Source organism: Macaca thibetana, chromosome 5 (assembly GCF_024542745.1).
Source record: "Macaca thibetana thibetana isolate TM-01 chromosome 5, ASM2454274v1, whole genome shotgun sequence".
NCBI lineage: Eukaryota > Metazoa > Chordata > Mammalia > Primates > Cercopithecidae > Macaca > Macaca thibetana.
Genome location: NC_065582.1, coordinates 176,416,102 through 176,438,319, shown reverse-complemented (window position 1 = coordinate 176,438,319; position 22,218 = coordinate 176,416,102). Strand labels below are relative to the sequence as shown.

Below are 22,218 nucleotides of genomic sequence, written 5' to 3'. Positions count from 1 at the left end.
TGGGATTGAAGAAAGGATAGGGTGTAAATATGATGATGAAAACGCCTGACTGTCCTAGAGCAGTTCCGGTTAACAAGGCAGCCACCTAAAGGAAAGGAGAAAAGCCAGTAAAAGACTCAGTAAAAACTCAGTAAAATCTACTGACATTTATCTTCTAGGTTTTGGATTCAGCTATGATGCCCCAGTTAAATGAGTCACACTTAACTGATTTTTTTTAAAGCCAGTTTTAATTTGGTTTTACTTCCCAGTCATCTGAAAGAACCCAAAAAAAATGCACTCATTTTTTCTAGCTTTATTGTTGGAAAACATTTTTTCCACATAAGAATACCACACATTTATGTGGGTTATAAAGAGTTGTGAAATACACATCAAAGACATATACACTGCTAAATGAAACCAGGTTCTCAAACTTGTTAAGCCAATTCATTAAGCAATGTGGAAGCGGTTAAATCAGTTTCTGGCAGATATTTAATAGCACCAGAATCATGCAACAGAAGTTTCTGTATAATAACCAGATATAAAGTGCCCTTTGAGATGGTGTAGGGGGAAGCACATAACACTAGTCCGTGTAGTTGTCTTGGTCTCTCTTCTGTCTATAAAGCAGTACATGAAACTTGGTAACTTGAAAAGGAGCTTATTTCTTACTGTTCCAGAGCCTTGGAAGTCTAAGGTTAAGAAAGCACAGCTGGGGAGGGGGCCTCTGCAGAGACCTGGGGTGGCGCAGGGGAACTCCAGGTGAGGGGGGCTGAGCTTGCTGGCTCAGGTCTCTCTTCCTCTTAGAAAGCTGCCAGTCCCACTCCCGTGATAACCCATTAATTCATTAATCTGTGAATGGATTAATCCATTCATGAGGGCAGGGTCCTTACCACCCAATTGCCTGTTAAAACTCCCCATCTTTCAATACTGACACATTGGGAATTTCCAACATGAGTTCTGGATGAGACCAACACTCAAACCATAGCAGTAGTCTTGCCAAATTTAAAACCTGATTTGGATTAGGCCTCTAGATCTATGCTGAGTTTACAGGAAACAAGACAGAGGCACTCTGGTGTGAATGCTGTTGGTGTCCTTCATCGATCCCATAAGTCTGCTGCTGGGAGCACTGGCTGCCGAAAGTTACAGCAGTCCCTTCCTCTAGAAAACTGCCTTTGGCCACAAACGAGCTTTCTTGTCCAAGAGGTAACCATGCCCACCCACTCGGCACAGCCCTTACGGATTGGCTGGCCTGTGGTACTGTGCTGTCCCTTGCTCAAAGGGAGCTCAACGTTGTGGTGCCAGAGCTCCCTCTGGCGTCAGACTGTAGCTAATCACTATACCATCCTTGCTTAGTTATTTTTCTTCCCAGTCGTGCTTCCCTGCTGTTTTCCCTCTCCTGAACGCACTCCCTCAATACCACTTTCACCAAAATCCACATCTTGGGCTCTGATTTTAGGAAATCCGTCTAAGACAACTTATTCAAAAAGCAAGGAACTAGAGATGGGAATGTTACAGATTCAAAATGATTTAAGTCATGTCAAACAAATGTATTAATGAGGGTCTCTTCCCTGGATCCTGATTCCAATAAGTCAGCATTAAAAATGCCTTTGTGAAATAACTGGAAACCTGAAATGACTAGATATTTGATAGTTGGCAATATGCAATTGTTGGTGTGTATTTTAGTTACATTGTACCTTTTTTTTTAAAAAAAATATTGTTTTAGAGCCTTTGTCCCTCAGGCAGGAGTGTGCAGTGGTGTGATCTCAGCCCAGTGCAACCCCCGCCTCCTGGGTTCAAGTGAATCTCCTGCCTTGGCCTCCCAAGTAGCTGGCACTACAGGTGCCTGTCACCACGCCCAGCTAATTTTCATATTTTTAGTAGAGACAGGATTTTGCCATGTTGGCCAGGCTGGGCTAGCCTCAAACTCCTGACCTCAAGCAGTCTACCAGCCTCACCCTCGCAAAGTGCTGGGATTACAGGCGTGAGCCACCTCACCTTGTCCTATTGTGCTTATTATTTTTTAAAGTTCTAGTTTTAAGATATGTAATAGCAACTTTAGAGGTAGGATAGTGTAATTCTCAAGTTTGCCTTAAAATAATCCAGCAGTGGGACTGGGTGGTGAGTGAGAACAGAAGTGAAACACGATGAGACATACGTTAATAATTGTTGGAGCCAATGATGGATACGTGGGGGTTATGCCATTCTATCTGCTACTTTGTGTATAATTTTGCAAACCTTATTACAGAAGTTTTTTGTGCTGTTTTGACGATATGGAGTGGTGACTTTCCTGACAAATTAACTGCAGCTGCTGTTAGTTTCTTAAGGCTCACTAGTTCCCCTAAGATAGAACCTGGAAATTTTTCTTCATCAGTTATAGGCTTAGAGTAGAAGCTCTGTGGGATTATAGGGACTAGAGCCACCTAGAACCCATTTGATAACTGCTTTGTGTTGTGCCTCCATTATTTGCTGATGGGGCTGTCATCTATTAAGTTGCTGAATCTCTCCACAGGTCTCGACCCTTGAAAAGATTGTATGATCAGTTTCATTGGTGGCTGTGAGAATACAGCATTGCACAAGACCTCAGGAGCATCACCTCAGCATACACCAGGGAGAGAGAAGCACCTGCTCCCAGATGCAGTCAGCTGCTCTGCTCTGGGTTATTTCAAGCAGAAAGAAAGGAAGAGGCATTGCTATTGCTGAGTTTGGGGCCACACACGATCCCACAGGTGCAGCTACATTCTTGCAATTTTAAACAGTTCATGAAAAGATATTTTCCTGAAAATACAGGTTGTAACGGCTAGGGGAAATTGATGTTAGAACACAGCGACAACATTGCAATAAATCTTCCACAGAAGTCATCTTAATATCATTGACATAAACATTAATAAAGGATTCTAGTCTGATATGGTTTGGCTCTACGTCCCCACCCAAATCTCAGGTCGAATTGTAATTCCCATGTGTCAGGGGAGGGGCCTGGTGGGAGACGATTGCATCATATGGGTGAATTTTCCCTTGCTGTTCTCATGATGATGAGTTCTGACGAGATCTGATGGTTTAAAAGTGTGGCACTTCCGGCCGGGCGCGGTGGCTCAAGCCTGTAATCCCAGCACTTTGGGAGGCCGAGATGGGCGGATCACAAGGTCAGGAGATAGAGACCATCCTGGCTAACACGGTGAAACCCCGTCTCTACTAAAAAATACAAAAAAACTAGCTGGGCGAGGAGGCGGGCACCTGTAGTCCCAGCTACTTGGGGGGCTGAGGCAGGAGAATGGCATAAACCCGGGAGGCGGAGCTTGCAGTGAGCCGAGATCCGACCACTGCACTCCAGCCTGGGTGACAGAGTGAGACTCCGTCTCAAAAAAAAAAAAAAAAAGTGGCACTTCCCCTCTCGTGCATGCGCTCTCTCCCCTGATACCATGTGAAGAAGGCACTTGCTTCCCCTTCACCTTCTGCCATGGTTGTAAGTTTCCTGAGGCCTCCCAGCCATGCTTCCTGTGAAGCCTGCAGAACTGTGAGTTAATTAAACCTCGTCATAAATTACCCAGTCTCAGGTAGTTGTTTATAGAAGTGTGAGAATGGACTGATACATAATCTCAAAACTGGAACTACAGAAAAAGTCAATCCTAAAATTTATAAATGTAGTGTTATGTCATCAAATCTAACTATACACAAAATGATTAAGAGCATTGATTGATTTTTTATTCTTTTATTAAGTCTCTTTGAAAATAGATCATTCCCAGGTTTAGGCATGCCTCCCAGTAAACAAAGGAAATTTAATTCTATTTTCAGGACAGCATTCATCATTTGAAACCATCAAGTTATCAAATTAATTTTTAGAGTACCTTAAAAACCTGACCTTTGTTAGAAACTTACAAAAAATTCCAAGACGTTTTATCCAGTGGTGTGCTAGTAAGTGCAGCTGTCTCTTTAAAAAAAAGTTCTGATTTGTAGTGTTTGCCGGTTTTTATGCTGTAAATTCTCCCATCATGGCCTATTTGAAGCTACCAATATGACATCGCTGAACATGGAGCTAGAAAGAAAGTCATTATTCTAAAGAGAAAATAATTTTCCACATCAGCATTCTAGAATAGGTTTGTCTTGAGTCCTCATGGTCATATTGTGGATATTTGCTACATGTTCCCTTAACAGTAGTGGATCAGGCAAGTATTGTTCTTCTATCTGGGATCTTACAGGTTATAACTGCTCCCTCTGGCCACCTAACTCTACTAGGTCCTTCAATATTTTTAACACACAATTGCATATGGTGATTCTGTCTCTGACCTGTGCTGGCAGTCATATCTGTTTCTACCACATTTTCTTTACTGTAGGGTTTATGTGCCTCATGACTCACTCCAATCTCTCCTCTACTCTTCTCAAATGCGTCAGTTAAGTTTATCAGCTTACCTTTTCCAACACATGTAAATCTAGCACTATTGGCTGAATGTATTTTTTTTTCCTTCTAGTACTCCTTTGATCTTGTTTTTTAACTCATGTTAAGCCCCAAAAGTGATAATCTGGACTATGCTGGGAAAACAAATCAGAATACAGTCCCCAAAACATCTGTTCAAACAAATCCTACCCCCAGGTGGAGTACCATTATTGAGCCTAATTTCTCTAATTCACTAGCATTCTGTTCTCTGGAGGTGACTTATTTTTCTTAATTGTTAACTTTACCTTGATATAATTGTAAATGCAACATACATACATGCACACATATAGTCAGAAGTCAATGTTTATGGTACACTGATTTAGGAATTTATACGTTCACAAGAAACTAGAAAATCATACATGGAAGTAATGTGGACTATCAACATTATTTCTTAGAATTACTTTTCTAGAAATCACCAGAAAATTATCTTAGTATTAGTCTGAGTCAATTAGGCATTTTTGGGGGGGAAAAAAAAAACCTGATATAAAGGATTTGTCAGATAAAGTTAACACACTCTCCTAGTAAAGTTTTAAGGAAAGTGGAACAAGTTGTAGAGTCACATAGTTTGCAATATAGTATGAGTTTCTGAGAAAGAATAGATACTAGGTTTATTATGTTCAATTTAATTGAACATCTGTTTGCACTTATATAATCTTAAATGTGTAGGTTATAGTAAATTACCTCCTCTATGAGGCATATGTTACGATTTAGGGGCATTTCATTTAGGCATTGTTTAAAAAACCAAAAGCCAATATCTTGATTAAATAAAATCTAACATGTTGGGTTTGCATTTTCATTTCACTTGATAGAATCAGGGAGAAGCTATATAGCTATCTTTGAAATCCCCAAATAAGGGCAATTTAAATTATCTAATGTTTTAACTGGATTCTGTTATTATGTGAACTAGAATTAAAATGTAATTATTTTAAGTCATTTTACCTCATCTTCAAACCCTCTAAATTATGTTCAAAAGAGTTCCCTACAGGTCTTTTAGGGTCTGTAATGCTGGATCTAATGCCAATTTACATATATTTGTTCTTCTGTAACTCAGCAGGGATGCTGAGGATTTTACAGTTAGATCTTTGCTTTTCTCATGGAAAAACTTTTGAAAAAGAAGGAATTTCAAGGCAATTCCATTAACTTGCACCAAGAGGGAAAAGAAGCTATGAGAAGCTTACAACTTGCAGTAGTATTAATAGCATTATCAGGCAGAATATGAATCATGTACATTTCACACCTAAAGTAATATCAAAATAGGGTTTAACTCTGACCAGCATTGGACAGGTGGGTGAGGGAAAAGAGTATCTTATAAATGTAAATATTTTCTATCTTATAAAAATTTAAGTGAGGATAAAATATCAACAATTCTTAAGTGTTTGTTTTGAAACAATTTAAAAATTTTTAATAGAGGGTTCTCCCCATTTATAAACTTTCCTACAGGTAGACTGGCCCTTAAGTCCCTGGAAAATTTCTTTAGGAGCTGGAGAAGGCAACGGTTATGACAGTCTCATATGTACCCTTAATGCCTCTTGTCCCTTAAATATAATCATCCCTTTTAAAAAAATTAAGTTTTATGGGTACATATACATAACGGGTACATAAAACATTTTGATACAGGCATACCATGTAAAATCACATCAAGGTAAATGGGGTATCTATCACCCCAAGCATTTATCATGTTTTTGTGTTACGAGCTTTCCAATTATATAATAGTTAAGTGTACAGTAAATTATGCTGTTGTGCTATCAAATACTAGATCTTACTCATTTTAACTATATTTTTGTTCCCATTACCCATTCTTGCTTCCCCTGCTCTCCTCACTATTCTTCTCAGCTTCTGGTAACCATCATTCTACTCCATCTCCATGAGTTCGATTGTTTTAATTTTTAGTTCCTACAAATGAGTGAGAACATGTGACATTTGTCTTTCTGTGTCTGGCTTATTTCACATAACATCATGACTTCCAATTTCATCCATGTTGTTGCAAATGACAGGATCTCATTCATTTTTATGGCCGAATGGTCCTCCATTGTGTATATATACAACACATTTTTTTATCTGTTGATGGACGCAGGTTACTTTCAAATCTTGGCTATTGTGAATAGTGCTGCAATAAATGTGGAAGTGCAGATATCTCTTTGATAGACTGATGTCCTTTCTTTGGAGGTATATACCTAGCAGTGGGATTGCTGGATCATATGTGAGTTGTATTTTTAGGTTTTTTGAGGACCATCCATACTTTGCTCCACAGCACTTGTAGTAATTCACATTCCCACTAGCATTATATAAGGACTCCACTTTCTCTACACACTCATCAGCATTTGTTGTTGCCTATCCTTTGCATTAAAGCCATTTCAACTGGAATAAGATGATGTCTCATAGTTTTTATTTGCATTTTTCAGATAAGTAATGTTAAGCATGTTTTTCATATACCTATTTGCCATTTGTATGTCTTGAGAAATGTGTATTTGGATCTTTTATCCATTTTTACATTGGATTGAGATTTTTTTTTTTCTTGAGTTGTTTGAGCTCCTTATATATTCTGGTTATCAGTTCCTTGTCAGATGGGTAGTTTGCAAATACTTTCTCTTGTTTTGTGGGTTGTCTCTTCACTTTGTTTCCTTTGCTGTGCAGAAGATTTTTAACTTGATGTGATCCCATTTGTCTTTTTTTTTTTTTTTTTTTTTTTTTTTTTTTTTTGGACCCCTTGCTCTCTGTCTTCCTTCTCCAACTCTTTACTTTGAGCCTATGGGCTTCATTATGTGCAAGACAGGTCTCTTGAAGACAGAAGTTGGATGGGTCTTGGTTTCTTTATCCAACTTGCAACTCTGTGCCTTTTTTAATGGGGCTTTTAGACGGTTTACGTTCAAAGTTAATAGTGACATGAAGTTTTGATCTTATCATAAAGTTTGTTGGTTGCTTTGTAGTTTCCATTGTGTGTTTCCTTCTTAGCATCTGTGAGTTATGTACTTGTGTCTTTTAATGGTAGCAGGTATCATTCATTCTTTTTCATGTTTAGAACCCTCATAAGGATCTTTTGTAAGGCTGGTTCAGCTGTAATGAATTCCCTTAGCACTTGCTTGTCTGGAAAAGATTTTATTTCTCCATTGCTTATGAAGCTTTAGTTTGGCAGGATATGAAATTCTTGGTCAACATTTCAATTCCTTAATAATACTAAAATTGGCCCCCAATCTCCCCTGGCTTGTAAAGTTTCTCCTGAGGAGTCCATTGTTAACATGATGAGGTTCCCTTTGTACATGATCTGACCTTTTATCTAGCTGCTTTTAAGATTTTTTTCTTTAGCATTGGCCTTAAATAGTCTGATAACTATATACCTTGTTCATTTTGTGTGGTACCTTGCAGGTATTCTCTGTTTTCTTTTGTCTGGATGTCTACCTCTGTAGCAGATTAGAGAAATTTTCTTAAGTGTTTTCCAGATTATTTTTCTCCTTGTCTCTCAGGAATGCCATAATTTGTAGGTTTGTTCACTTTATATAATCTCATATTTCTCAAAAATTTGTTCACTTTTTAAAATTCTTTCAAATTTTTGTCTGACAAGGTTAGTTCAAAAAGATTGGTCTTCAAGCTCTTAACTTTTTTTCTTGTTCTTGGTCCAGTCTATTGATAAAGCTTTCAATTGTATTTTGAAATACCTCAAGTGAGTTTTTCAATTCCAGAAGTTTTGATTGATTTCTTTTAAAGATGTATCTTTTCCTTCATTTCTTGGATTGCTTTAGAAGTTTCTTTGTGTTGATTTTCAACCTTGTCTTGGATGTTGTTGAGCTGCCTTGCAATCCATACTTTGATTTCTTTATCTGTCATTTGAGTTTCCATTTTGGTTAAGAAACATTGCTGGAGAGCTAGTGTGATCACTACATCTAGACTTTTGGTGTCACTACATTTAGACTTTCCATCATGCAAGAATTCTTGTGCTGATTCCATCTCATCTGGAGATGCTGGCATTTGTAATTTTTGCAACTATTTTCAGGTGAGATTTTAAAATTTTAATTTCTTAACCTATAAGATTATTTTTCCTTTTTCTCTTTCTTCCCCTCACTTAGAGGATGTGACCGTAGAGAACTTGAGTAGGGTTCTTTGGCTTTGGTTCTATAGATCTGTGTGTTTCGGTCAGCATGTTTTATATCAGGCTGTGCAGTTTGACCTACAAGCCAGGAGAAGATGCTTATGGGTAACAGCCAACTGCAGCTAACATAGCTGGGTATATACTTGATCGCTTTTTGCTGGGAGAAGTCTGTTATCTTGGACAATGGGCTGATCTGTGGAGTACACAGTGGTCTGAGCTTTCTGATCAGACTTGGAGGGCTGGGGGCAAGACAGGTGGAGCCAGACAAAGAAGGTGGGGCTGGACTACCTTTAGGTCCTGCAATGGCCAGCACCAGCACCAAGGTAGAATACATTGGGTGGCCATCAAGTGCCCAGAAGTGTGCCTAGGCATGGAATTGGAAAACTTCTCAGCCTCAAGTTTTCTGTACAGGTAGGAAGGGCAGCCTAAACTGCTAATCCAGGAAAGGGGTGCCCCAGGGATGCCCAAAGATCTGCCTGGGCATAGAGTATAGAAGGCCCCACTATACCACAACCTCTGCATAGAGAGGGGTGGGATGGCATAGGCTGCTAATCCAGATGAAGGGGGGCTCTAACTTCCTGGAGATATGCCTGGACATGAAGAGGGCCCGGTCCCCCACAATTTCTGCACAGGAAGGGTGGGGCAGCTCAGGCTGCTGATCCGGGTGAGTGGGTGCTCTGACTGCCAGGAGATTTGCCTGGGCATGAAGCAGAGAGGGCCATCAGTATCTCTGCACAGGAAGGGTGGGGCGACTCAGGCTGCTAGTTCATTCAGGTGGGTGTTCCACACACCTGGAAATCTGCTTGAGTGTGTAGCAGAGAGGGTCCTGCTGCACCACAATCTCTGCCCAAGAAAAGTGGGCAGCTCAGGCTTCCAGTCTGGCTGAGCAGGTGCTCTGAATGCTTAGAGGTATGCCTGGGCATGAAATGAAGGCTCCTTTGCACCAGGATCTCTGCACAAGAAAGGTGGGGTGGCTCAGGCTGCTGATCAAGGTGAGCAGGTGCTTCAAATTCTTGGAGTTCTGCCTGGGTGTGAAGTGGAGAGGCCTTCCCCTTAGCCCCCCGTACTATGATCTATGCCCAGGAAGTGTGGGGCAGCTCAGGCTGCTAGTCCAGGCAAGCATGTACTTCACATGCCTGGAGTTCTGCCTGGGGGTAGAGCACAGAGGGCCCTGATGTATCACAATCTCAGGGGAGGAGGCTGGGGCACCCAGAAATGACATATGCAGAGCAGGTACCCGTCACAAGTGAGTCTGGTTGCAAGTCTCATTGCCCAGGAGAAACCATAGCTGTAGCAGCTCTCCTCCTGCCCCAGGCCTGCAACAGGAAAGCACAATTCCAGTACCTACTGCTGAGGTGCTTTCCACCATTCTGGCTGTGGAAGCTAGTACCCTGCTCCAGTGTAAACGCTCGAGTCTTTGGCTTGAGACTAAAATGCCTGCATGGCCACGTTGCCATGTCACTAAAGAATGACAGACCTCATATGTGTCTGGGTTAAAATGGCGTTCTGCTCGCAGTCCCTGATCTGGGAAAATGCCTGCAATTTTTTTTCCAGTGTCTTGCCCTCTCAGTGCCTCCAAGCCTATCTCCCAGTTAGCTCTAGGACCTGGGAGAAACCAAATGCTCTCCCTTGGCCTGGGTTGCTCGGATAGGCAGTGGAAAGTTAAATCACAGAGGAAGATTCGCTGCCTTTCTCATGTACTGGGGTTTCACTCACTTTTACCAACCAGACACCATCATGAGAGTTATTTGCCCATATTCTCCTCTCTGGGATCTGGGGTGTTCTTCATGATTCCAGTGGATTCGTGTCTTTCTTCTTGAGTTAAAGATCGCAGAATTGATCCTCATTCCCTATCTTGCTATTTTCAAGTGGTTGATGTATGCTAAGCCAAAAGCATTTTTGCAGGGAATAGGGGAAGGTTGGGGTGTGGAGGGGAGTCCCCTGTAGGGGCGTGTTATTGTGTGATCATGTGTGACCAGCCACATGTGATGCCAGTAAATTCTATACATATGTGGATTTTTCTCCCAGATGTGATAAATCCATGACAGAAATAATTTTATGAGGAATTTCCCTGTTAAATGCTTTTTAATTTAAGTCTATTGGTGTGAGATGGAGGGAGGTGGGGAGATGATATTCCAGCATTTTTTTTTTAAGTTAGCATCTGCCTAGAATCTTTCAATCTTTTAACTTTCTACTGTGCCTTTCTGTTTTAGGTGAATCTCTTATAAGTGACACTGCAAGAATTTTATTTTAAAAAAAGTCTAACAACCCTTGTTTAGAGATTTTACTTCCTTCACATTTGTTGTGATCCACTATTACTCCTATCTTTATTGTGCTTTAGGTTTGTTTCAATTATTTTTAGTTTCCCTCTCTTGATGCCTTTTTCTTTACAGACTATTGTATTCTCTTTACCAAGAGTATGATATTCTATTTTAATTATTTCAGCCCAGAAATGTTAATGTGTCTATTTAAATGAACATCTCTAAAGTCAATTATTTTATCTTCCTCTGGAACATAAAGGCATGTAAAACATCTTAACTCCAATCACTCCCTGATTTCTATAATATAGTAAACCTATTCTCCTTATTTCACTTTAAAAAAAACACCACGCCGGGCGCGGTGGCTCAAGCCTGTAATCCCAGCACTTTGGGAGGCCGAGACGGGCGGATCACGAGGTCAGGAGATCGAGACCATCCTGGCTAACCCGGTGAAACCCCGTCTCTTCTAAAAAATACAAAAAACTAGCTGGGCGAGGTGGCGGGCGCCTGTAGTCCCAGCTACTCGGGAGGCTGAGGCAGGAGAATGGCGTAAACCCGGGAGGCGGAGCTTGCAGTGAGCTGAGATCCGGCCACTGCCCTCCAGCCTGGGCGACAGAGCGAGACTCCGTCTCAAAAAAAATAATAATAAAAAATAAAAAATAAAAATAAAAAAAACACCACAGATAAACCATTTTTGTTATTTTACATGGCCAATTGTTACCAATATGATTGCTTGCGTTGCAGCCCATTCTTCTGGCACTACTTTTTTTGAGGTGTATCCTTTAGAATTTATCCTAGAGAAGTTATGCTAGTGTTAAATCCTTTTTGCTTGTCTAAAAAATCTTTCAATCCTACATTGCTTATCAGTTTGGGTATGTTTTGAGAGATGTGTCGTTTGGCAGTTTCACTGTTGGGCAAACATTATAGAGCATACTAAAACCTGGATGGTGTAACTACTATAGACCTAGGCTGTGGGGTATGGCCTATTGCTCTTAGGCTGCAAACCTGTATAGGAGGTTACTGTACTGCATACTGTAGGCAATTTTAACACAACAATAAATACTGTAAAAAAGGAGCAGCAAAAATAAAGTATAATGATACACCTGTATAGGGCACTTACCACGAATGGAGCTTGCAGGGACTGAAAGTTGCTCTGTGTGAGTCAGTGGTGAGTGAATGTGAAGGCCAAGGACATCAGTGTATACTACTATAGGTTTTACAGACATCCTACACTTAGGCTACACTAAATTTAGTAAATATTTTTCAATAATTAGCCTCAGTGTATTGTAATTTTTTATTCTGTAAACTTTTAAATTTTAAAAACTTTTTACTGTTTTGTAATAACAGTTAGCTTAGCCAGGTGCTGTGGAACTCAGGTCTGTCATCTCAGCACTTTGGGAGGCCAAGGCAGGTGGATCACTTGAGGTCAGGAGTTTGAAACCAGCCTGGCCAACATGGTGAAACACAGTCTCTACTAAAAGATACAAAAATTAGCTGGGTGTAGTGGCACATGCCTATAATCTCAGCTACTTGGGACGTTGAGGCAGGAGAATTGCTTGAACCTGGGAGGTGGAGGTTGCAGTGAGCTGAGACTGAGCCACTGCACTCCAGCCTGGGTGACAGAGTAAGACCCTGTCTTAAAAAAAAAAAAAAAAAAAAAAAAAAAAAAAAAAAAAAAAAAAAAAAAACCACTTAGCTTAAAACACCTTGTATGGCTACACAAAAGAATTTTCTTTATATCCTTATTCTATAAGCTTTTTTCCTTTTTTTTTTTTTTTTTTTTTTTTTTACTTTGTAAAATGTTCTGGTTCAAATCAAAGAGAGAAACACACATTAGCCTAGGCCTACACAGAGTCATGATCATCAATAACATTATCTTTTACCTCCACATTTTGTCCCACTGGAAGGTCTTCAGGGGCAATATCACACATGGATCTTTCATCCCCTGTAACAACGCTTTCTTCTGGAATAGCTCCTGAAGGACCTGCCTAGACTGTTTCACAGTCTACTATTTATAAGTAGGAACATACTTTAGCAATAATAGTATAGTAAAAAATTGGTAACTCATTTATTATATATAAAGTATTATGTATTGTACATATGCATTACACATTTATACCACTGTCGGTGCAAGTTTGACCGACACCATCACAAACACATAAGTAATGCATTTTGCTACACCATTGATGGCTATGATGCCACCAGGTAACAGGAAGTTGACAGCTCCATTATAATCATGAGATTGCTATTGTAAATGCAGTCCATCATTAACTGAATTGCCATGATATGATGCATGACTGTATTACAAATTTTCCTCATCACTTTAAAGATATAATTTTATTGCTTTGTAGCTTTCATTGTTGCTGTTACTCAACTGTCAACTTATATTTCCTAATCAAGAATGGTGGTTTACTCTCTGGCTGCTTTCAAGATCATACTTTTGTCTTTACAGTTTCATTAGGATGTGTCTTGGTAGCTAATTTCCGTATTTTTTTGTTGTTGTTGTTGTTTTTTGAGACGGAGTCTTGCTCTGTTGCCCAGGCTGGAGTACAGTGGCATGATCTCGGCTCACTGCAACCTCTGCCTCCCAAGTTCAAGTGATTCTCCTGCCTCAGCCTCTTGAGTAGCTGGGATTACAGGCGCATACCACCAAGCCCAGCTGATTATTGTACTTTTAGTAGAGATGGGGTTTCACCATGTTAGCCAGGCTGGTCTCGAACTCCTGACCTCAAGATCTGCCCACCTTGGCCTCCCAAAGGCCTGGGATTACAGGCATCAGCCACTGCGCCTAGCCCACTAATTTCTATTTTTTTATTTGGCTTGGGATTTGGTTAAGCTTCACAAATCTGGATTGGTATTTTGTTTTTCTTTAGTTTTGAGAATTTTCGGTAATTATTTCTTCAACCTCAAATAGTATTTCCTTTGCCCTGTGTTTTAAGCTGTTTTTCTCTAACTCAAAATAGACATTTAAAGACATTCTTACTCAGTCTTCCGTGTTTCCCAAAGTCTCTTTCCTGTTTCCATCTGTCTTTACACTGCAATTTCTTCGGCTCCATCTTCTAGCTCACTATTTCTCTCAGTCTTATTTAATATTATTTAACCCAATCCCTGAGTTCTAACTTCAGTAATCCTATGGCCCAGAAACTACTTAGCCACTTCAGAACCCCTCCACCTCATCTGTGTTTTGTTCTGGTTATTGTGTTAGTTTTCTTTGAAGGCATGCAGATGCAAACAGATGGGTTCAGTACCTGAACCCATCCCCAGTGCTTGCCTTTTATGCCAATGCATGAGTTGCTCTAGGCCCACATACTGGTAGAAACTAAGCATGGCATATGGCATCGTGGTACTTGAAATGACCATGTAGCCTGCCATGATCTCTAGGGGTCTTGTTAGATTCTCTTACATCCAGGCTCACAAGACTTTGGTAGGCCACATTTCATATTGATTCTGGAGAATGTGGACTAGCAACCACAGTTTGCTGTTGAGGCAGTGTCAGGAGTTCTCCTTCCAGTATAATTCCTTTTAATAGTCCATAGAGTAGCTCATACAGCTGGGACTGGGGTGGGGAAGAATTCCCTGTAACCAGATAATAGAGGAAGAAAAAGCTCAGGCTTTGGTTAAGTTGGCTTGGTATGTGGGTACAAATGACAAATAGACTTCTGCAGCCCTGAAACCCCTGCTCAGAAGTGGCCTGAAAAACAGTGGGGCAGAGAATTGGGTGGTATACCTGGTTAAAGAGATGAGTGGCCTGAAGTAAGAATATACATGGAATCAGGGGCAGTGGAGAATAACTGGGCCAGACTGATCAGGGACCTAAAAGGAGGACCACTAGAAGTGACTCGCCTCCATAAGAGTTCTAGCATAGGCTATAAACCCTAGAAGAAACATCGCATTAACTCACTTCTCATATAATGCTAAGTGATGGCTAAAGGTAGGAAATGGGTGAGCCTGAAAGAATGCCTTGCCATAATGGGGCACTAAAATGCTTAGAAAGTGAACTGACAGAGGCTCAATGAGAAGTGAATGCCATTAGTTACAGAGGCCTTTGAAAAAAAAAATTTCTGGAACCATATATCCTCCAGATCTAAACTGAACGAATCACCCTTCTGAGTCCAGGGAGCAGCCCAGTCCTAGTACTCTGCTATAAAGGGAGAATCCACAGCAAGACCATGGAGGGTGCAAAGATCTTGTGTCTCTCATCCCCATCACCAGGATCCTATGGAAGTTTCATGGGAGTCTTCAAATTCTCTTTTGGAGAACCTCAAGAAGAGGTCAAACTCTGTAAGAGTGAGAATTCACTGAGTTATCAAAGCAGCAACTGAGCTAGGTAAAGAGACCATTTAAATGAAGAGGTGGCAAGTATACTAGATTATGTGAACTCAAGGTTTTCTTTTTCACTGACCAGTGTGGAAATAAGGCACTTGGGAAAGCTCTGCAATTGGGAAACTGCAGCAGTCATGACTGTGATCTTCTTGAGAATGAACTTGTAGGTCATCTTTAAGTTTGTGAATAGCTTCTGCTATGTATTAATTTGGTTCTTGGTTTGGTTTTCTCCTGATGTTAGTCAATGAGGTCTTTGGAGATGGCTCTTGGCAGCAGCATAATGGCCTGGGCCCATGATGGGTCAGGGGGTCAAGACTTTTCCCTAGAATTAAAAACATGGTGAAGCTTCCAGAGAAAAAGAAAACTCCTATAAGCAATAAGAGTTGATATCTTAACTTCTAGGATAGAATGATAGAATTTATGCAATCTGAAGAACAGGGAAAAATATTGGAAAAAATGAAGAGCCTCAGGAACTTGTGGAACAATATTGAAAAAGCTAATATCTAGGTAACAGGAGTCCTAAAGAGAAAGAACAGAGAAATACACGAGAAATATTTGAAGAAATATTTGAAGAAATGACAACAGAAACATTTTCAAACTTAGGGAAAGATATAAATGTACAGATCTAAGAAGCTCAGCAAACCCTAATAGGATAAACCCATGAAAATCATGGTGAGGCGTATCTTAGACTGGTGAATGCCAAAGATAGATGTAATCATACAGAGAAAAATGTGCAATATATAGGGAACAATAATTTTAACTACTATCAACTTCTAATCAGAAACTATGGGGGCCAAAAGAGAAGTAAACAGTGTTTTAAAATGTTAAAAGAAACAACTGTCAATCTAGAATTCCATATCTAGCAAAATTGTCCTTTCAGATGAAAGTGAAATAAGGACATTATCAGATAAGAGAACTGAGAATGTGTTGTCAGCATCCCCATACTACAAGAAATACCGGCGTAGGTTCTTCAGGTTGCAGGGAAAGAATACCAGAGGAAAACTTGAATCTTCAGGAAGGAATGGCATCATTGGAAATAGTAAGTATGTTGGAAATTAGATGGTTGTTTTTAATCGATGACTAAATAGTAAAGACCTTTTCCTCTTTCTTTAAAATACACAGTACTCTTTAAAGCAAAAATTATTATTGTCCTATGAGGTTTAAAATGTATGTTGACATTACACACACAATAAATATAGCAAAAAAGATAGTGGTGGATAAGTGAATATGTATTTACAAGATTTCTACATATTATGTAATAGGCCTAACTATCAACTCTAAGTAGATTGTGAAAAGTTAAGGATAGATATTGTAACTCCTAGAGCAACCACTTAAAAGTGCAAAAGGATATTGCTAAATTGCCAATAGAAAAATAGAATCGATTTCATAAAAGCTCTCAAAAAATAACCCTGTTGGGTTAATGCCTAGAGAGACTGATATCACAGGACTTAATTTCTCCCTACTTTGTTTTTTCTGTTTGAACACACCTATTGTCATTAAACTAGCTTTATAATCGTTGTTTTGAGATAGTATAGCAACATAGAACATATAATGGGAGGTGGGGGGAAGGCTGGACAAGGGCATAGTCCAGTGGACAAGAGTTTCTCATGTAGGAGGAAGACTGAAATAAACATCTCCATCATCTTTAATACTCCTTTAATTCACAGAGGTGTAGTGTACCAACACTGAACTATAAGCCAGAAGACCTGGGTTCTGCGTCAGCCACTTACTGCCTCTGTGACTTTCGTATTGCACTCGGCTTTGAGTTTCCTATCACTACTGTGAAGTTAATTCACGTCTCCCCTGGCACTCTGGATGACTTTCATAATACAGTGATATGATTTAAAATAACTGACAGTTTATAAAGTACCACCAGGAAGCACTGAGGGGTCATGGAGCAATTTAGAAGTGAACAGCAAGTCTGTAGGCTAGAACTTTATTTTGACTAATTGAATACTGCCATCTGCTGCACAGATCTGGGAAATAGCAGGTATTAGATTTCCAGGAGGAAGCAGATTCCTTCAAAATAACAAAAGTTTGCTTGCTTTATTTCTTGTCCCTTTGACCTCACTTTCCAAGTGAAAAGACCCACAATATAAAAACAAAAAGGTCAAAATAGCCTTGCAGATGTCACTCTGACTTATACGAAAGGGTAGAGCTCAACTTTACAGGTCAGGTGGGATTTGAATAAGCCTCATGGTGAAAAGAAGGGATGGTATGAGGAGAACTAATAGGATCATAGTTAGCAGCCCTGGGGGAAACACTGGCCTGAAGGCAACCCTGAGTATGCCTACTTCCCAGCTGGGTGCCGAGGTGAGGTCCCTGCATGTATAACATTGAGTGAGATAATAACGGTGGCAACCTCTTAGATTGTTGTGAGACTCAGCGAAATGAGCTATGTCTTGTTTTTAGGACAGTACCTGTTAGTACATAACAAATATTAGCTGCTACTGTTGTAACTCACACTGGGAGGAAATAAAGGAAGTTGATTGAAAATTCACTAGCACCTTTGAAATAAACTCCATATTAGCCCCATTCTCCCAAATAGATTTGAAGCAAGGAAGTGAAAGGAGACAGGTGATGAGATTTTTCAACTTCAGCAGAGTGTAAACACAGAATAACAGCAACAGTTACCTTTCAATGAGACTTTATGTACCAGATGTAGCTCAGTGTGTTACGTGTATTAACTCATTTAATCTTGATATCAACTCAATGAGGTGGGAACTTTTAATATTCCCATTGTATAGATGAGGAAACAGGCACAGAGGGGCTAAGTGTATTCATGGTCATGTGGCCAACGAATGACAAAACTAGTGTGATGATTAATTGCTAAGGCTAAGAGATGCCCAGGTGGCCGGTTGGATGTTACTTGTAAGGTCTTTCTGGAAGAGATTAGCATTTGAACCCAGTAGACTGAATAAAGATCATCCTCACCAATGTGGGTTGGCATTATCTAATTTCATGAGAGCTTGACTAGAACAAAAAGAATAAAAGCCAATTTGCTCTCTTCTTGTACTGGGATATCCACCTTTGCTCAGTCAGTGGCTCCTTTGGTTCTTAGGCTTTTGAACCCAGGCTTAATCACCACTGGCTTTCCTGGGGCTCCAGGCTGCAGATGGCGGATCATGGGACTTCTTGGTCTCTACAATTGTGAGTCAATCTCTTCTCTTTCTGTATATGGGTTCATACATCTAGCATCCATCCGTCTATATTCTATTGGTTCTGTTTCTCTCGGGAACTCTAACATGACCGGAATGTAAATGCATGGGATCTTGTCCCACATTTCCACTGCTTAGCTGCCATATGAACCATCAAAAATCAAACCTATCTTCTTTTGGGGATGGCGGGGGTGAGGAGCTATAACTGTATTATTACAGTTCTTTGCACGTTAAGCTCTATGCCAAATTTGTACAGAATCTGGCAACACACAGTGTAGCAGTGAGGATGACCAGAGGTCACTCTTGTCACCATCTTGGCTTTGGTGGGTTTTGGCTGGCTTCTTTACTGGAACCTGTTTTCTCAGCAAGGTCATTATGACCTGTACCTTGTACTGACTTCCTATCTTATCCTGTGACTTAGAATGCCTTAACCGTATCTGTCTGGGAATGCAGCCCAGTAGGTCTCAGCCTTATTTTACTCAGCTCCCATTTAAGATGGGGTTGCTCTGGTTTAAATGCCTCTGACAAAGCTGTTTGTCTCAATGTTGTTTGTTTGCCTCAGTATTGCTTGTTTGCCTCAAAACTGTGTGTACTGAAGCCACTCCCAATTTGCGTTTCTAGAGTTAGCAAATAAAAATACAGATGCTCGGCCAGGCACAGTGGCTCATGCCTATAATCCCAGCACTTTGTGAGACCAAGGCGGGTGGATCAAGGGGTCAGGAGTTCAAGACCAGCCTGACCAACATGGTGAAACCCCGTCTCTACTAAAATTACAAAAATTAGCCAGACTTGGTGGTATGTGCCTACAATCCCAGCTACTCAGGAGGCTGAGGCAGGATAATTGCTTGAACCCAGGAGGCAGAGGTTGCAGTGAGCAGAGATCGTGCCACTGCACTCCAGCCTGGGCAACAGAGTGAGACTCCATCTCAAAAAAAAAAAAAAAAAAGTACAGATGCTCAGGTAAGTCTGAACTTCAGATAAAGAATGAAGTTTTTCTTTGATAGACCATGTCCCATGCAATATTTAGAATGTACTTATTTAGAACATACTAAAAAAAAGTATTGATCTGAAATTCAGATTTAACTGAACATCTTGTGTTTATCTGGCAGCCCTACCTTGACTATATCCAGTAGGTGTGGTGTGTTGCTAAAATTACCAGATGCGTTTCCTACTGAACACAGTCACATGCCTTGCTTCTCAAGCCTGACAATAAGCTGGGGCCCATAGAGTAAGTTCAGGCCAGAATGTCTCAGTTTCTTGAGAGAGTTCCAAATTAAAGTGAGTTGTGGGGAATATTCTAAACTTTTCAGAGTCAGTCCAGTGTGGTGATAGAAAGTAAGACTTAAGTGAGTTTAGTTCAAGGTATGCTAAGGCTTGGGAAAAGTGTTTCGCCCTCCCTGATGCAAGCATGGGGATGAGCGCATGACAGATGTCTTCCACGGCTTCAACCCTTCACCACCGCCTGGGGATTTCCCTCATCCTGCCTTTGTTCTATTCTTACTTGATTTAGTCTCACTTTGAGAAGCACATAGTTAAGTAATTTTCTAGGGAGCTGAGATATGCCCTCTGGCCAAGATTGACAGACAGTCCAGGAGGCTGTTCTAGCACCAGGCAGCTTAGTGTTAGGAAGAACGGTAGGTTTTAGGAATAGGAGGGCATAGTGGCAGCATAAACTCTCAGAGGCAAGGTGGACACGTAGAAATAGGCAACAAGGACAGAATCACAACCAGGAGGACCCACCTGTAGGAATCTATAGTGATAGTTAATATACCACCCAGTTGCTAGGGGCAAGGTCAATTGACAGCCAACAAAAAGTACCAATAGATTCATGAAAACTGAGACTGACATCAGCCTTCCCAGTGAAAAGCCATGATTCTTAAGTTCCAGAACTGAGCCATTGATTCAACAGAAGCCTGAATCTCCTTGAGGAAAGACTCTGCAATAGGACAGGAAGTATATTCACTAATTTCCCAGTCCTTCCTCATAAGAAGTTACAGCCTTTTATCAACATATCTGTACACTGGGGGAAGGGAAATACCCATATCTTTCAAGGGCAGTTGGATGGATATAGGGTCTAAGAGGATGCTAAAACCATGAGGGCTAACATGCCTTCATGCTTCCTTCTTAGATTGGACGAGGTAAATAGAGGCCAGGTGGCAAACAGAGTCCTGGCCTAAATCCATTTCACAGGGGTCAGTGTGTTCGTGGACTCACCCTGTGTTGATTTTCCTGATCCCTGAATGGATTGATCAGGATGGATATACTTAGTAACTGGCAGAACACTCACACTAAGTCCTTGAACTGTGGAGTACACCTATGTAATCGGAATAGCTAAGTGGAACCCTCTGAAGTTACCCAACCTCCAGGCCAAGGGAGTAAATATACAGCAATATATTATGTAGGCTGGAATGGCAATGAGTGCCATTGGAGTGCTGCGCTCAAAGATTTTAAGGAGATAGGGTTGCTGCTCCCCATTACATCTCCTTTTCATTTGCCAGTGTGGCTCCTGAAAAAAACCAGATGGCTCACGACTGATATAACTACTGTCAACTCCATCAAGTGGTAGCCTAATTATAACTATTATTATATTGTGGTTTCATAATTATCATAGATAATTATGACATAGCTTCTGGCTACTTAGTATGTGGTCATTGATTTGGTGAATGTATTCTTTTCAATCCCATCAGAAGAGAGGATCAAAAGCGTTTGCATCCGCCTGGGATAGACAGTGGTACACAATCAGGGTCTTGTCCCAGGAAATTGTACTCTCTCTAATGCTTTCTCCAGCAATATAGTTTAATGGCTGTTCTATCATCTGGATATTACACAGACTATTATGCTGATCCATTATATTGATGAAATCATGAAGATCTGACCTAAAAAGGAGAAAACAGAGACAACAGTGGAAGCCTTAATAAGGTATATGTGTACCAGTTGGTAGAAGAAATCCCTACAGAATTTCAGCAGCCGGCCAAATTTGTGAGGTTTTAGGGGAACAGTGGTTATTGCATCTTACATATACTTCCTGTTGTAAATTAAAGGAACTATGAAGCCCTTCTGATTTGGAAAGATCATATCTCATGCTTGGGAATATTGCTGTCATCCACTAACTGGGTTGACTCTGAAGGCTGCCAGTTTTGGAGGGCCAGGAACAAGAAAGCAATCTGCAACAGATTAAGCTACAGCTCCAAGTAGCTCTGCCACGCAACTGGAAAATCTCATGGTGCTAGAGCAGGATCAGAATGCATGACCTGTTGGTCAGCTGCCCGTTTTTGTAAATAAAGAACTATTCGGTTCTCTAAGAAATTTTCCTGTCTTTGTTCTAGGGCAATGGCTCTCAAATTTCAGTGTGTGTATGCATATGTATGTATGTATGTGTGTATTCCTCCTATTCAGAGGGCCTACAAATGCATGAATGGGGAGAGATGTGAAAGCCCTTTTTTTTTTTTTTTTTTAAACAATAGAATAACACCTAATATAAAAGGAATGGAGTTCAAAATCAGCAGTGGATGCTGGGGATTAAAGTTTGAGATAGTTACACAGTCTCAAAGTGTCCCCTGTAAGCTGCCTATTGATTATAGAGGGAAAAATAGTAGCTTTAAAGTGGAGCAACCTAACAGACACCGCCTAAACAAATCATGAGCCCACCTGGTGCCCTTATTGTGGTTTCTAAATGTCATTCCCAACTAAAAGGAAGCTTGTAATCTTGGAGAAGAGGCCAATTTCAGGATGAAGACAGGGACAAGATGAGCCTGGGGCCACTTGTCCAGAGGTAACGAAGTGTTCAAAGAATGACGGCGATGTAGCAAAAGCACATATAGGCCATGTTGAGGAAGGTCCCATTGGACAAATATCTGAACATTTTAAAGGCAAAATAAATGATGGCAGTAATGAATAACAGTCATCTCTTGGTTTCTGTGGGGTATTGGTTCTATGACTCCCCATGAATGCCTAAGTCCCCCAGTAGGCCCTCTGTATCCTTGGATTCCA

General features: G+C 40.6%; 1 long non-coding RNA gene across 2 annotated transcripts in view; it reads left to right on the top strand.

Annotated features, from left to right (window-relative positions):
* Positions 1 to 21,489, top strand: part of LOC126955539 (uncharacterized) — a 309,550-nt gene extending 288,061 nt beyond the window's left edge. The window contains exons 3-6 of one of the 2 annotated variants that reach the window (XR_007725958.1): positions 2,486 to 2,702; positions 15,951 to 16,109; positions 18,132 to 18,220; positions 21,270 to 21,489. This is a non-coding gene — a long non-coding RNA (uncharacterized LOC126955539). The remainder of the gene's footprint in view (positions 1 to 2,485; positions 2,703 to 15,950; positions 16,110 to 18,131; positions 18,221 to 21,269) is intronic. The other variant, XR_007725959.1, reaches the window with a different exon arrangement.
* Positions 21,490 to 22,218: the final 729 nt, after the last annotated feature.